Source organism: Magallana gigas, chromosome 5, assembly GCF_963853765.1.
Source record: "Magallana gigas chromosome 5, xbMagGiga1.1, whole genome shotgun sequence".
Classification (NCBI taxonomy): domain Eukaryota; kingdom Metazoa; phylum Mollusca; class Bivalvia; order Ostreida; family Ostreidae; genus Magallana; species Magallana gigas.
In genome coordinates, this window is record NC_088857.1 from 12,786,591 (window position 1) to 12,804,121 (window position 17,531).

Consider the following 17,531-nt stretch of genomic DNA (forward strand, 5'->3'; position numbering starts at 1 on the left):
CCCTTAATAAATGGAATGTCAATCCTATAAAACGACATTCTTACCAATAAACATGACACTGACTATATCTGTTGGGATACTAAACAATATCATTTCTATTTCTAAACAGAAGGGAGTCAAGACATAGAATTTATGGGTTTGTCTACATTATTTCAAATAAACTATCCTTCAATATGCTCTAATTTCTTATAATCCGGAAAATAAGATACTGGGGTCTGAAATGCTTGAACAGAGAGTGGATTTTTTGGGAAATCAATCTTTTGAGTTTTGTTTAAAGACAATATATTATTTGGAGGCAAACTATCTTGATAAATTTTTAATGTCAATGATAATACATGTAACAAACTTATTCTGAGCCTTGAAACATAATCTCTTAAACTTTTTGAAACCGAAATTCAAAGTTTCTTATAAATGTAAATGTCAAGCAGTGAATCTTTGGTGACCTTATTAACACAATGATCACAACAATATTGAAAGTCATTAGGCAAGTCAAGAAAAACTACATGTACTGTGAGCAAAGCCCACTAATGATAACCCCTGCTAGGGTGCCCTTGATGCACCCTCAGGTCATAAGCAATCATTGATTGAAGTAAGAACTACATACCAATGTTTCTTCCAAAGAGAGATATAGACCAGAGAGGCAGATCAAGACACGATTGCAGACAGATGGATAGACAGATGGACAGACAGGATGGACAGATGGACAAGGTGATTCCTATATACTGGTACCCTCCAAACTTTGTTTGGGGGATATAATCTGGAATGTCAATTCTATAAAACGGCATTCTTACGAATATACGAACTGACCAAGAACTTACAAAACTTATTATTATTATTAATAATTAAGATCATAATTACCGCGACCTTCGCATTGATAACAACCAAAAAACCATAAATACCATCATACCTTCTGTAGATCAAATGCTATTTCCTTAACAGATTTTTATCTAACACAGTTGGAGTGTTAAATCTGTGTCAATTCTCTTCCGTTAGGAGTACACGGAGGTACTAAGTCATTGCGTAGGTAGAGTAACAGGTACAAGATAGGTCTCTATTGGGGTTAATAGTGTACTCTTCGTGTGTTAGATAAGTCATGCTGATTAAAGTATAACATTAGGGGGTTTTTTTGCGTGTTAGAATTTCAATATAATAAGGACATAATACGATGTAATGATAAGTTGCAATATCAATTTTTTTCCCGATTTTCATAATCATACATACTTATGTATTTTCTCCTAAACAGACTTTAAAAGCCTTTAAAAGTTTGCCTTTATACAGCCATAACAACAATAGTTCTTTCTGGATAGATCTGGTTAAACAATTATTATGCCAACTGTAGGAAATGACCAAGTACAGAGAAGTAATTCTAAGGTCAAATGTACACTATTTATTCCATCTCAGATAATATTCAATTTTACTCACTACTGTGAATAATTAAAAAAATAGATGTAAATCTAAAAAAAAATCAATGGTTTCTTTGTTGTTTCATTGGGAATATGATTGCAGCAACAATAGTAAACTGAAATTACCTTAAATATTTATGAAACCCAATGTCTACTTACAGTTGTTACAACTGAGTGTATGAAACAGTGAAGAACATTCTATCATAGGTTTATCGTTGACATAAACACAATGTGCAAACAATCTGTAAATTCATGAAATAACTTCATTGAGCAAATACTGCACTGTTGCAAAGAAAACTTTCATGCAGTGCAAAGGCAATGCAAAGATAAACATAAAGAAGTTCAAACTTTTCAGCACTTGTTGAATAAGACATAATTATCGTAAATTAACTACCAGTATGTAGATGAAAAACCCTATTAAAAATGTACAATTATGAGATGTTATATGGGAATTTGCTGTTATTGGTTTTTTAAAATAAAGAAAAAAAAAAGAAAGATCTACTTTGCTTAATGACAATCTTTAAAGCATCACCAAGTACTGATACAGAAAATTGCCATGCTTGACAGGGAAAAAACTCCGCATAAAATCTCCCTGTGGCTAGCCCACAATCTAAAACTCATTACATATTAATGAGGCACACTTTTGTTTTGAAGATGATGCATTCTCCTCCATCTCCCCTGAGCTGATGAAATCACAGGATTGCTACAATGAACAAGAATGTGTTCTACGGTATTCACCCCCCATAAATCACAGATAATCATCGCTTTCAGGTCAGGGTCACTGGCAGGTGAACTCAGGCAGCCTACTTTTGAACGCGACTTGACTTTTCTTCATCATATTATTAGCATACACATAGTATCATCTCCCATCAATGTTAACGACCTCTGATACTCAGAAGGAAGAAGTGACTTGTTCATTTGGAATGCAAAGCGATGGGGAGCTAGCCACTCCAGCTCTTCTAATCGGCATCTTCAAAGATGATCCTTAATATTTTTCGGCTATTAATAAGAACTAAATTCCCACCTGATCTAAATATAAATGATTTATTATGCGTTTTAATGATCTGATAAATATAACATCTATGCCCCTTATCTTCCATCTTAATCCATTGAAACCCAAGGTTAACTGATTAATCAATTCTAGGAACAAAAGCATCGCAAGAATGGCTGGGGACGAAGACTTTTTTTTGTAGAAACTATAATTAACTAAAATCAATCAAAATCTTTTTCATGATGAAATACCAACATATTTTTGGGAAGAATGTTTTTGAAAGATTGGAACAATGATAATTGTTCTTTGAATTCAAACTCCCTCATAAACACCACATTTCTAGAGTACCTACATCAATTATTCTTTTGGCCCTCCTCTCCACCCATGCAAACAAACAAAAAATTGAGAAATAAAACAGCCTTTTTTGCAATTTAGTGTGTAATTACATTTCTTTCTATATTTGTCCTTTTTTTTTAATTAAAGTATATTGATTGTTCTTTTGTTTCCAATATTAGACAGGTCACCATCTATTCAATTCAAATAATATATTCTAGTACATGTATACAAATATATACATACAGATTTTTCCTTCAAGGTCTTGGTAAATAAAAACCCCTCCATGACAATTAAATGATGCATGAAAATAAAAATATCAGTGTACTTGCATTGTCCCTGACCAATACACCTTTCTGTATCCTTATTACATCTATACTACCTACCTCTGTTGAGCACTCTTCTTTTACTAAGTAATAGGTACAAATTCAGCATCATACGGATTTACACAAGTAAACACCTGTGTTGGGATGTCAGATGAGTCTCATTAAACTTATCCATCTTCATTATAAAAAAAATTCTACCTTACTAGTAATTGGAAACAATATATTACTTGTTTTAATAAAAACAACGCAAAAATTTATCCCCTCCATCACCTTATTAACATTACTTAGTCAGTAGTTTCAATATAGAAAGCAGATCTTGTTATTTTATAACGCAGAATAACTAAAAATGGTTGGAAGCTGTGAGCTTTAGGACTCTTTTGATATAGCATCTGCCATAACACAGTTCATTATGAGGTAGATCTATGCTTTAACCTCCCCCCCCCCCCTTCAAAAAAAGAAGAAGAAGAATATAATGGACATATGACAGAAATATCAAAATCTTATTATGTGCTATGATGTACAATTTAACTTTATACTTCAATTGCCATGAACTTAGAATCCTGACCTCCAATTTTTTATGTTTATATTTACCATGCCATATAATACATCAAAATTAGCAAAGAATACCTCATGCATGCATCAAGGTTTTTGAGACACCAATTGCAAATGAATGATAGGGCGTAAAGCCCAATAATTTGCCTGCATGAATGCCACAATGATGAATTTAGACCCCACGGTAGACTTCTCATGATAATAGGAATAAAAGATAAGACCTGGTATTGTGGAAGATTAAAATCCCGATTGATCATAAAACTGACAACCCTGAGTGTGACCATGGTGACTCATCAATGGTCAATAACATGTTACCTACTTCAAAACACCACTCCGATGAAACACAAATCAAAATTTCACGATAATCATGATCATGTCTGGCTTTCTCCTCCCAAGTCTGCACTTTTATGCATAAAATTAATTTTATTCTTTATTTGTTTGCACTTTTTTTATTTCTTCATCAAACAAAAGTGCAGTGTCGTTTGATACATGATGCTAAATGTTAAGCCCACTTTTCAATAAGCCTTCTTCTCAATGGGTTTTATTGACAAAGCAATCATCCCTCCCATACCGAATATTATTAACTATGCAATCAGCAACAACCAAAATGAAAACTGCCAGGTAATTTTTAATCTGATTGCATTTTATTACCATAGTGTAATACAATTTTCAGTTCAGTATGCAGTAAATAAAGATTTTTTCTGACCTAGATGGAGACACAAAGTGCAAAGATACAAGAAGATCTAAGATCTAGCTAGATTTCCTTGAATGATAAAGATTTTCTATAAAAATATGAGGAAATCAAGCCAAGATTAAAACTCAAAGAATAAATTAGTATTCCTCTTTTTACGTAGCATGTTGAAAAATACCAAAAATACTTTAAGTATATTAATAAATAGAGAAAACTTGGGCAACATTCTAAACTCCTCCCAGTTATTGCATATCATATAAAATTATTTTGAAAATCATCACAAATGTAAAATAAAATAATATTCACCAAGGCCTTGCTTTCTTCAAATTTGAAGATTTACAAGGTACTCATAATAAGATCATTATTTGAATATTTAGAAACAGGTTGACAGATTTATTAGTATGACTGTACTAAGTAGAAAAAGTCTACTAAACTTTAGTCTACAAAACTGTGCTGTTATCTTTACTGTTCAAGCATTTAGATCCTAAATGTTTACCTTATCGAGTCTGAACAACTTTCCGGATCTTATTTGCAATACAGTCCAGCTGGTCTCTACAAACAGCTAGCCCCAGGCCAGTTCTTGTTAAGTTTTCCAAAAAACAAAACAGCATCAGACACTTCAAAATTTTGGATATTGGATAAATTGTATGCATCAAATACCATAAATGGCTCTTGGCAATATCAAACTTGTCCCGAAATAACTGTATCCAAAAATACTGAGTTTGAAACTTACAGAAAATTCAGACTTAGTCATGTACCATGCATATTCTCAACTACATGAACAGTACCCGGTAAATTCTTTTATTTACATTTAATCAAGCCATTTTTCAATCTTCGAAGTACGACACGTCATAACAATGATAGGCAGTAACCCCGTCTCACATTGGTCCAAATAAGCGTGTTACAGCAGTTTTCATCTCATTCACTGATAACTTTTCTCTTATAGGTGTATCTCACGCGCCCCTTATTCCAAACAGACAAACAAACACCTAGCTCTGAATGCCATTCGATGACTGGGCAATTAGCATGCTGAAAATTGCTTTAAGTCTTTGGTATCTAATTCAAACCATAATTAATAATTTTGTCTTCATTCTGAAACAAATAAATTTTCGGCAGAATTATTATGCTATTAACACTTATTAAATAACACTAGTAACTGCACTATGCAAGAGAATCATAAATTTATTTCATGAAAATAGTGACTTCCGCTAGATCAACTTCGAAAATGTACTGCAATATCATTTCTAATTCCTTTTTATGAAATGAATGAAGCCCATAGATTTCCCTGTTGTTTTTTGTTTGTTTTTTTTATTCATGAAAAGGTAACTTTTTGGAGAGATAAAAGATAATTGATAAGAGCAAAGAGTGCATTTCAGCATTTCATAGGAGAAATTTCTCCAATTCTTTGACTGAAGAAAAGCAGGCACCCAACATCTATCTTATACTCATTCAGAAAATTGCTACTAATCAGTAATCAATGGACATGCACTGAAATCAGATTGGAGGGTTCATTTTGTACATACAGTAAAGCCTGGGGGGGGGGGGGGGTAAATATTTGTGGTTTGAGTTAACAAATTATCAGCTCATGGGAATTTGATTTTATGGTACCCTATAATTAGGAAAGAAGTAATTGAACTTGTTTTTTTTTCCAGTTCAATATGGCATCCATGACTCATGGAAACAAACAATAGAATCCCCTAAAATTGAATGCTTTTACAAGTTTTAATGCATTGAAAAGAAATGAACTGGAATAATTACTTCCAAAATCAACTTCTGTTTGATTTGTTTAATACCTGTTTCACATTGATTATTTGTAGTCAAATCAAAGTAACTTTCTCCTTTTGTAGAAACCCAATACAAGGGGCAAGAAATACTGTTTTATTAAAGAACATACTGCTTAAAAGGACTTGCTAATAAGTGGTGCTTTGACCCCAACCTTTCAACTGTTTAAAACTTAAAAGTAAGTTCTACAAATAATTTACCAATACTCATGGACTCTCTTTAGTTGATGTGTGAATTAAATTTGGGTAAGGAAAAGAAATATGAATTCAAAGGACATTCTACAAAGCTATCTGCTTTGACCTTGACCTTTGATATACAATACTTAACACTTACTGGGTGAAGTGTAAGATGGCAGCAAGGAAAGAAAAAAAACCATGCTCCTGAAATAGTATTCTGCCAAAATCCTCTTTGCAGTCTCTGTGGGTGAAGTTTGAGCCAGACTGAGTCAATGTGAGAAAAAATATGCCACAGAAAACTATTTTCTTAAAGCCTTTGCCCTTGGATCTAGAACTAGGTTCTAGCCAAAGCCACATACTATGTCTTAAAAGTGTTTCATAAGTCGATTAAGACTAGAGTAGTCAGTTGTTAATTCACTGATAATGCATTAAAGGTTGTAGTGGACAAACAATTGAAGTGACTTCAAACAATGCCAAATCTACACTGTAAACCTAATGGCACATAACTTTCTTTCAGTTTGCCATAAGTTGTTATATTAGCGAGTTACAAAAAAATTTGTTTATCATCGATCACAAAAAGGATTCAAAAACAAAGATCAATCCAAGTTAAATGCTTAAAGTATGTGAAGACCTGAATTTTGCACCATCAGAAGTAGGCCATAGAAAAAAAAGTTGTGAGAAGATCAACCTTCCTTTCATGTACCACTTAATCATTGTGTAGGCCAGTAATGTTTTTCTTTTCAGGTAAAATTTAATTATTGTCAGATTTATACGTATTTCATGTGACAAATGTCATTCTCTAAGGGCATCTTTATCACAATAAACCGGATGTACATAAGAGTTTAATGCGGAGTATACAGCAAATGCTTCTCTCTTTACAGAAGTAGACAGGTATGTAGAGAGAGCCATTTTTAGCTCTTCCATTAAGAAATGAAGACAAATCCAGCTACCTGCAAGAGAGGAAAGCTATGCCCAAAAGCCAGTTCTCTGCACATGCTTTATAACAAAGAAGGAATTGATTTTGAAAACCATTTTAAAGTGCATGCATTATTAAGATCAACAAAACTGAACAGATGGTATACTTCTGTTACCATCGGTAACATCTGTATACAATATACATGTTTGCATGTTATCATTCATTTGAAAAAAGGGGCTATCTCAAAAGGAAATGATCTAAACAAAAATTCTAGAGAGGAAAACACTACTTAAGGTGGAATAATACATCATCATAAAATGGCTGACCTCTGATCAAAACGACATTACGTATTATTAAAAGGATTTTGTTGACAACAACATGTATCTTTACTTCATAGCCGAGTGGATGTGTCGGGCTTATGATCCCTATGTCATGAGTTCGAATCCCGCAGGGGCTTTTGATTAAACTTTCTGAATTGTGTATTTTAGATATTCATTTTATATCCCCAAACTGCAAATTTTTCGCTTATTTGACATATGTACAGTTTGTTTATCATTATATCTTTCATAATCAAATAACTTATTGTTAATTTGAGTGACTTTTTCCAGGTGTGTTATTCCACCTTAATATGTAGTTTACCTTTAAAGGTGTTGCATAAATTTGACTCTTAATGATGCTAATTTCTTTTGTAAGAATTAATGATGATGAAAATCAGAAAGTACCAACTTGATGGGTGAACCGTACCACAATAAGAAGATTCCCTGCCATCACAGAGTGAGGGCTGACCTCAAATGACTGTCAACGACCCCACCAGTGAAACAAACGTTCACAGCAAACAACGACTCAGTAGCAGACTTTCAACTCTCTGCCCTTATTCATCCAATGACAGCATGAGCACAGATAGCATGACTTTTTATGAAGCTTGGGCAGGAGAACACTGACATTTCCCTAACTGTTGATGTCATTAATGATTTGAATATTTCAGCACAGGTACACCTGCAACAGAGTACATTGAAGTCATATATTAATTATTGTGTGCCAAAGGTTCAGTTAATTAGAATTAGCATTTTGTTTTACATAAGCTTTGTGTTTTGTAGAATGTAGCTTTACAAGTAAATGCCTTTGGCGTGATCGAGATATAGGCCATTCATTTGATTGATTGAAGTTGGGTGCAGGGTGTAACAGGGGTCAGGTATTAACAATATTTCTTATCTACCTAGTTTAAGAGAAATCTGCTATATTAAATGTTTTGTTGTCATTTTCCTTTATTTTATTTTGAAGTTTTTTTTTTTTAACGTGTACGTAATTTGGTTTTGAGCTGATAAACAAACAATGATAAGTTTTGCATTTTAATGATTCTATAAAAAAAAAAACTTTTTTAGTTGTTATGACTGGAAGCATTAAATGTGCAAACTTTGAAAAGCATCACAAGTTTTCCCATGACACTTATTTATCTAAAGGTGTGATTTTTCACGGTAGAAGAGAGTTGCATGCATACTTAAAGGAATGAAAATAAATGCATGTTGTCTGTTGGAAAATAACAACATAAAAGAGCAATATCTATTTATATATTCTTTAAATCTGTAAAACACTTTAATAATGGGCAGGCATGTGGGACGGACATCAAAGAATAAAAATCTGAATAATAAATACAGGTAAATAATGTAATTGCACTTTAGTGCAGAGCTGCAATTATTCACAGAAATCATGCATCAACACTCACAAATAAAACGGCCAAAAATGTCGGTTAAGAAAACATGAAAGGTTGCCTGTACATGGTTTTCCTGTGATCAATTTCTGTTATCATATACCAAGGGCTGCTAGCTCAAAGGTCAATGTAGACTGTCAGTGGAGTGTACTGTAACTATTCTTATATATATGTTAAATCCAAAAGAGTATTCAATAGAAGTGTGTCAAACAGAAGTTGATAATAAGAGAAACAAAACTTTAAAGAGAGGAAGAGCATGAGCTAAACTCGATACCTCTGATAAATTTCTCTTTTTGCCAAGTCCTGCTAATTGCATCTACTAAGAAAGAAATTTGCATATAACTTCCCTACAGTCTCGAATGCTATATCTGTACGTGTATTACGTTAACAGGTTCCATAAATAGACTGGGTCGACTTCTGCTGAGTACATATTATTTCTGTGGCCCAATCAAATATGTGTTAGACTAACAACAAGTAACTAAACTCTCTAATGATCAACCTTTATAACCACCCTCTGATGCAAATAGCTAACATTTCTACCGTGATTAATTAATTATTCAAGCTGTGCACACTCTTCCCGGCCTTGCAGAATAAAAAAAAAATAAAAGTGAACTTTTTCCGATGCTTTACTTTCTTGTAATGCATCAATCAGACGGACATTTTTAATTACCGACTGACCTAAAAGAACACGACGTGTCTCCACTGGCTTGGTTTTTCGTGATCACTTGTGATCCGGTGATTGTTGTGCCTGTGTGTGCCTCAGACCTGACAGACGACTCTGCGACACATCCTTCTTTTTGAAAATGAGTTAATGAGACTTAATACCCATTCATCAAAATGTCTTCATAAATTAATGGACATTTGATATAAATAAATTGTTCAATTTTTTCCCCCCGAAGTCAAAAAGGCAGACATGAAGAGAATTTTTTATGCAAAGTCTATTTCCTTCTGGAGCTAATTTACGATTACCATTTTTCTATGATTTCAAAGAAAAAAAATTACAAAAAGGAATATTTTTTAATTAAAGCATGTTCTAAAGAATCTGTATGCTAATAAATTTATATATTTTAGCAAGAATAATGCCAGTGCATTAACCTTTAATTACCGGAATGATGAAATCATTAGAAATTCATTAGTTAAAATGTAAACACAAAAATAAGCCCTTTATTATACATACAGTCATGTCAACATCCTAAATTGCCTTAATACTGTCTGAAGAATGCATGAACACATTGGGATGTCAACAAGTTTGGAAGAGGAAATCTCAGCAAAACCCTCAAGCCATTTTTGGTCTTACTATAAATATTGTGTTTCACTACAAAGAGTTATATTGCAGAGGCGTATAGGGATATCCTGTTTATTGGGTAATTTTGGCATCAAGAATATAGTGTACTTAAAAAATTCAGTCTACAAAGCAACTTGATATATTTATGTTTTGGTGTAGTATCAATATTTTGTTTTTCACAGCCTTCATCTTACCCCCCCACCCCCAAAAAAGTCCAAAACATCACACAAGTTATGGTGTCCTTAATCACCCTTGCATTTCCATTTTATGTATTCCAGATCTGAACAAATCTTTATTATGCATTTATGGGTTAATCCTTTGATGGCTGTTTCTACATTATGAAATTTTACTTTCAACTTTTTTATCTTTTCTTTATCTTCTCTCCGTTTTTTTCTTTTCTACTTGGTTGAACAAGATATAGTTGAAATGTGCAACTAATTCAAAAATAAATCACATTCACTTGTTATTCAGCATACAAATGTTCCCTATTAATTATGACTGAATGCATGAATATAAATAAATCATAAAATATGATTGGGAATCTGAATTCTAAGTGCAGTTTTTTAACACCTTGCTGTCCTGGCGGACACGCATTCCATCCTTTAAAATCCACCTACACCTTTTTTATATGTTACCTTCATTAAAAACACAGAGCTACATTTACTGACACCGTATTGATCCAAGTCATCAGTTTTATACTCATCAAATGAGTTTCTTATAATATCCCCCCTAAAAGGCAGCACGAAACAAAGCCTATGACAAAACTACATACCTTATGTTTTAAATATCCTCATAACTGTCAGATGTTTCAATGGTTTGCTCATTCTCTTCTCAGTTTTTTTCCCCTGTGGTGAAAAAAAAAATCAATGAGTTACTTTGTAAAAAAACTGTATGTCTACATTTATTTCCAACAAAGAATTCCTTCAACCTACAAAGACAAAAAATCCCGCCAATCTTATCTAATGACATGCATTTTTTCCCTCATTATAAATCATAGGCAAGCAAGAATGGCTCTAAATATAGAAAACAGCTCTTTATGAGTCGGCAAATGGAAGGTTAAGGCCATCCGTAAAGGCAGACGTCATTTTTCTTCTAGGAAAAATCACTTCCTGGCTGCCAAATCGGTGATATCACATCAGACTGCGTCCGCAGTTTTATTATCACACCTACATGGAACAATTACAGAATCTGTCACCAGGAAAATTCAAACAGAAATAGTCAAAGCCATCCTCAATAACCATTAAGTGTTCAGGAAATACACTCGGGCAATATAGATTTATTTTTATCAAAAAATGTTTTAAAAATTTGCGTGCACTCCATGTACACATAAAGCCAGGTGGTTAAGTACAACTTCACCTTATCATCATTCACGGCTGTCTTATCTCATTCACGTTAACTCGTGTTTGATTTTTTGGCCCCCTTAATATTTAAATGCTTTGAAGCCTGAAATGGATGTTGCGACAAAGCAGATGAGTGTATGTGTCCTAACTTTAGATGGAAGGAAACCAAAATTTTACACATTCCGCTTTCCTGGTTGGTGACATTATCATTCAAGAGAATAATTATCTACAGGATGAGAGAGAGAGAAGTCAAATCCATACAACATGACCCACTTAAAGCAGTACTTATGATATAGCCCATGCCAGCCTAAACATTCACCTAAACATCACTTATTGTTACATAAAATTCCTATCCACTTCATGTGTGTTCTTCCGCTAAAAAATAGACAATGTAACCTTTCACACTTCAGTACAACAAGTATTCTTTTTATTCACAGTTTTTCTAATCAATGGCTGCTTCCAAAAACAGAACAGTGACATTATCTGTAACATGTACCAGGTACTATTGTGTCATGGAGTTCCTCTAATCTTGAAGATCAAAGGTAGTACGGTTCTGACATTTCACTCCGACATGAAATATCTGCCATCATCATGATCTTATGCATAATCTGAATGAAACTGCCATGTTAGAAAAAAAAGAAGGTCTGTGCCTGAATCATGGCACGGAATCAATACAATGCAAGCTCTTCAGCTCCTCTGGGGTGCACTCATAGACCAAATATGCCTTGCAGTCCTTGTGATCTCCTCGAGGCTAGCATAAATGCAATACACATAGAAACCTGCCATTGAGAGCAGTTCAAAGGATTCAAAAACATCCACATGGTGCAACATTTATTCTTTTGAGACCAATATTTTGGTCAGGAAAATACTCAATATACGAGATTCTAATGGAGAGATTGGCAATTCTTGCACTAGCTTATTGCTTTAAAAACCCTAGAGTGTACTTCTGAATTTTTAATAATCCCTGCCATTGAGAGACAAGAGTACAGAGAGATCTTTCCCCAATGGTCAAGGTCACTAGATCGATTGAAGACAAATTATCTCAGTGACCAACATTCACCTAAACATCCATTATTGTTACATAAAACTCTATACCTTGGACACATAACAAGAGCTATTTATATCCACTGGCTGTTTCCCATCTCCTGGGGACAAGTCCTTTTAAAAAGTACATCAGTGGCTCCAAGTATAGTATTAGTAAGACATATATACTTGAAAAAGTGAGAAAAATAATCAGTCTACCACATGATCTAGAATGACGTCAATATTCTGAACAACTGACACTCATTAATACTTATCACTGAGGGGAAAAAAAGGAGGTCATATGCAAAACATTTGGCCTCATCAAATACTAATAGGCTGTTCTCATAAACCCAGATACATAACTAGTTCTTAGTATTTATTTGATGCAAAACGTGTATGGTAATTAACTAATTCAGGACAAAAAGGACAATATTGCACCCCCACCCCTGAAAAAACCTCAACAAACAACCCCCCCCCCCCCCCCCAAACCAACCAAAAAAAAAAGAACCCAAAAAACCAACTTCTTTAACTCTTTAAAATTTTTCAATTAAGGATGTTTGTTACACAAAATGCTTATACAAATTGATCAATTCCAAACTACATGTATTCCAATCTCTAATTTGTAGATATAAAATTGGAAAGTTGAACCACTTATCTGAAATAGGCAAAATAATTGGGGTGCAAATAAAAAACCGAATAAGCACTTGCGTCACAAAACACATTGAGACATGATCATTGGGACAAATATTTTTAAAATATCAATGTAACTGATCATTTAAATAGCAATGTAATTAAGGCACAAAATCCTAATAAAGATCCAATACAAGAAACATTAGTGCTTTTCTATCTTCCATTAATGTTGTGTCTCTATATCCTGTTTTTATTATTTCAACTAGCCGCACTCTACAATATCCCCCCCCCCCCCCCCCCCCGAAAAAAATGCCTTCTATTGTTCATATTTACAACCAATTTTGTAAAGTGAACAGTGCAAGTATCTACAGCTAATCCTGCAGGCAACCTTTTCAGCAGCATACCTATATCCAAAACTATAAATTTTCCCCAGACATTTTAAAACATGGTTGTTGACAGTCACAGGATATGTTCATCCCAAAGAAAGTAGTTTGTACTTAATGCCTAGTGATGGGGGTTTCAATTACACGATTAACCATGTATTTATCTTTTCTTTTCACTTGGGGAGTTCACGATAAACCAAGTAACCTCAAGATATGTATCATAATACAAAACTTTTATTCGTTGACATTAGTATTAAAACTGATTCATCATTCATTGATGCAAATAAATAATCTATAGGATATGTACCAGCTCATTATTTGGCTGTTAGCTGAGACCGGCAAAATGTCACGTCACCAGTCTTTTAAGGCAGTGTTTTTTGTGGCCTGATTTGGGTAAAAAATTAGGCACCAGTCCCAATTGGAAGTTTCCTAATACTTTCCTAATTTTGGACCCAAAATTCCCAATTGTAATTTTTTTTAAAAATTGGTATGAGCAGTTCAAATTTTCAAGAAAGACTAAACAGAATAATAATAAAATTTCAAGAACTCTAGAAAAAGAAACACTGAGCTTTAATTAGTATTTCAATAAATGATATAAATCATTAAATTTCATTATGATTAATAAAAATGAATTTTCTCAAATTTCTTGTTTTGTCACTAGTTTTCCTAATTGAAAGGGCCCCGGCCCCCAGTCCCAAATTGGTGAAAAAAAACCCACTCTGTATATGGTAAAATAATCCTCCACAAAACAAGATACAGCTTTTACCATCTCCACTATAATTCACAATTTTTAAAGGTGTTTAGGTACATTAAATTATTGTGTTATTTTTTTAAATACAGTAAAACTCGTTTAGTACGAACACGGATATAGCGAATTCTCGGATATAGCGAAGTATTTGTGAGTCCCCGATCAATTTCTTAACAATTCTTTGCAAAATTTCACGGTTATAACAAATTCGGATATAACGAATTTACGGTTATAGCGAACTGATTTTGAGTCCCATAGAGGTAAATAATAACGAAATTTAACAATGTTATAACGAATTTCTTTACAGTTAGAAAAGTTTTCACTACCATTTAGCATAATAGTTTGAATGAATTTATTTTTATATAAATTTTTCAACTATCAATCCGATTATAAAAGGTATCAAAGTAATGTAATTCTTATTTTAAGCCTCAATCAGCAAAAATTATAGTCTGGTGAAAGAAAATATGTATATAGTGAATTCGCTACTGGCGTGCGACCAGTTCTCGTCGAGTACCATTTCTCGCCAGTACATTGTGACGTCATTTTTCGTATATAAGTTTATGTGTTGATAAAATGACGTCACAATGTACTGGCGAGAAATGGTATTCGGCGAGAACTGGTCGCACACCAGTATAGTTATTATTACGAATTCGTTATACAGATATAACGAATTACGGATATAACGAAGTAAATTCATTGGTCCCCAGGACTTCGCTATAACCAAGTTTTACTGTAGTTCATATAATATATGTTTTTCATCTATTTATTTGAATTATTTACACTCAAGATCACTGGAAGTAAATTACCTCAGAAGTGATGCTATTTCTTTAAGTAAAAAATTGACATTTGGAAAATATGGAGCCATGCATTGAACAAGAACAAACATTTTGTCACTTAATATAAGCCTTGGATGGACACATCTTTGATGAGAATATTTTGTTTGTTCATGTAATCGCTCAATGTTTTCTGAAAGAAAAACTGCTGGAAAACAAGCTGTTTTTATACTAACAATGCAAAAATGACAGGAACAGTTTAATTTTTGTTGTCATATTTAGTGGGCGTTTGGATCAAAATTAATATTAGGAAAAAACTTCACATGTATATCCGTACATTAAGGAAGCAAAGTATTACAGTAAATTGATGATGTTCATTTTAGGGGGCCATAATAGGCACATGTCATATATAATATATGTAGTCTTTCAATATAATTTTTAAAGTATCAATTAATGACAATTACGAACGTTATTTGATCATACTTACACGAAGATGACTTAACAATCTGTTCAAATTCTCAATTAAAAAGGGGGGAGGGGGATGTCATTGAGAAATCTTCATTCAAAAATAACGGTAACAAAAGGATATGATGGTATTAGGAAAATAGAAATCATTAGGTCTAATGCACAAGTGTTTTACTATTGAAAATGAAAACACTTTAGGGTGCGAATTTCACAATAAGTGCATGTACTCAGGTAGTATAATTACGTTTGCCATGCTTGGTCAGGTCATATGATGGTCTTTAGCCTACAATCACACAGTAAAAGCCAAAGGTCAAGTCACTAATCATCAATTTGTTCTGTTAATTTTTTTTATATGCGCAAGACCACATTTCATCATTTTGAGAATGCATGAGTTATGACAAAATTATTCTTTTGATAAATTGTAAAAGAAATGCCACACCCAATGAAACCTATTGCTATTATACCAGAATCAAATTCTTCACCAAAAACAGCACTTGACATTCCTGCATTTCTTAATGATGCCATGTTATATGAAGTGCATCAGGCATTCTTGGTGCATTAACTGCAATTTAATCTTGCATCTTCAGCTAGCGAAACTTACATCGTCACAAAAACAGAAGACATCATCCCAAACCCGATGATTCCAATTATCTTACACAGAGACAGTTATGGGAATATCTTTGTGTTTGAGCCATGCATTCATTTTTTTTTTCATTCATAAATTTGTAGCACATGCTTCTTTGTATCCTACCCATTATTAGGTCAATCATTCACGAGTAATTACATGCATGTTTCGTATTTTTGATGATCTTTAAAATAAATCAAATCAAAAATAGTTAATTTACCTTAGAAATAACGTAAGTCCAATTGATTTTCAACCGTAATTTGAAGATTTTTAAAGTGCATCTCTACATTTCTCTTCTTCCTCCGCCATTGGAGGTCTCAGACGGTGACAGCAGATTTCGTCCCCAACATATTAGATTCCAAAACAGTATTCGCACCCAATTAATTTCGCTCCGGATAAAAAATTTCAAAATCATACCTGGACACTAGCCAAAGAATATGATAAACATTTTACTAAGGCAGACAAAATTAACTGATTAATATTTCAATTTAAAATGACAATACATAAATAGTGCCTGTTTGGGAGGGTAACTGAAATTGGCATCCGGAGAAAACCATTGTCAACCGACGCGAAGCGGAGGTTGACAATGGTTTTCGAGGGGTGTCAATTTCAACAGTTACCCTCCCTAACAGGCACTATTTATTTTATTATACTGAATGTCTTATCTTTAAAGAAAATTTTACTGCTTTTTTATAGAAATAAAGTGAATTCTACGGCGAACCGTACGCGCATAATTTACGCACATGTAACAATTCGTTGTGTTACCCGTTGCCAAGTGTGTTGCTAACGCAGAGGGTAATAGAACGGATTACCAACTGCGTTTAAAACAATCAGATTTCAGTATTTAATTGATTATTACACACAATAATATAATATACAAAATACACATATAAAATGAATCTTATTATTTTTATTTACAGTATATCAAATTTTTTGGGATGATGTGTTGTAGACTCCCTGACAAGATACATCCTAAATTTAACAATTAATTAAAACATCACAGAAAAATTGGTAGATGCAAGATAACCCAGTATTTTATATAAATTACCGCTGTACTGCGAGTGCAACACGATTAAATTGCCTTTTGGATACAATGTAACTGTGAACAGCAGGCTGACATACCTGCTAAAGCACCTATTGTACAGATTGGTTTATAATAATGGTTTATAATGCAGTAAGGAGGAAGTGCATAGAATTCTATTTTGAACTAATCCCAAATGTGTTTAATGGGATCAAGTTCAGGGGATATGTAGTACAAGACATAGGGCATACTGTTATGTAATTTAGTTGCTGCAAAAATTGAGTTGTTTTACCATTTAAGTAAGGAAGCATTATCTTGTGAGTGAAATCCCTCCTCTGTTAACTGTGATATGAGGGCCCC

The 17,531-nt window shown here is 33.4% G+C and overlaps 1 protein-coding gene across 4 annotated transcripts in view; it reads right to left on the bottom strand.

The window, feature by feature from the left end:
• Window positions 1–16,505, bottom strand: part of LOC105341392 (uncharacterized) — a 32,687-nt gene extending 16,182 nt beyond the window's left edge. Inside the window, exons 1-2 of one of the 4 annotated variants that reach the window (XR_010713804.1) lie at window positions 16,371–16,505; window positions 10,936–11,008 (exon numbers count right to left, since the gene is read on the bottom strand). The gene's annotated coding sequence lies outside the window, so the exon portion shown is untranslated. Of the gene's footprint in view, window positions 1–10,935; window positions 11,009–11,095; window positions 11,115–15,769; window positions 15,791–16,369 lie in introns of those variants that run through there. The other 3 variants (XM_066083724.1, XM_066083725.1, XM_011447908.4) reach the window with 3 other exon arrangements.
• Between the last annotated feature and the right edge of the window lie 1,026 nt (window positions 16,506–17,531).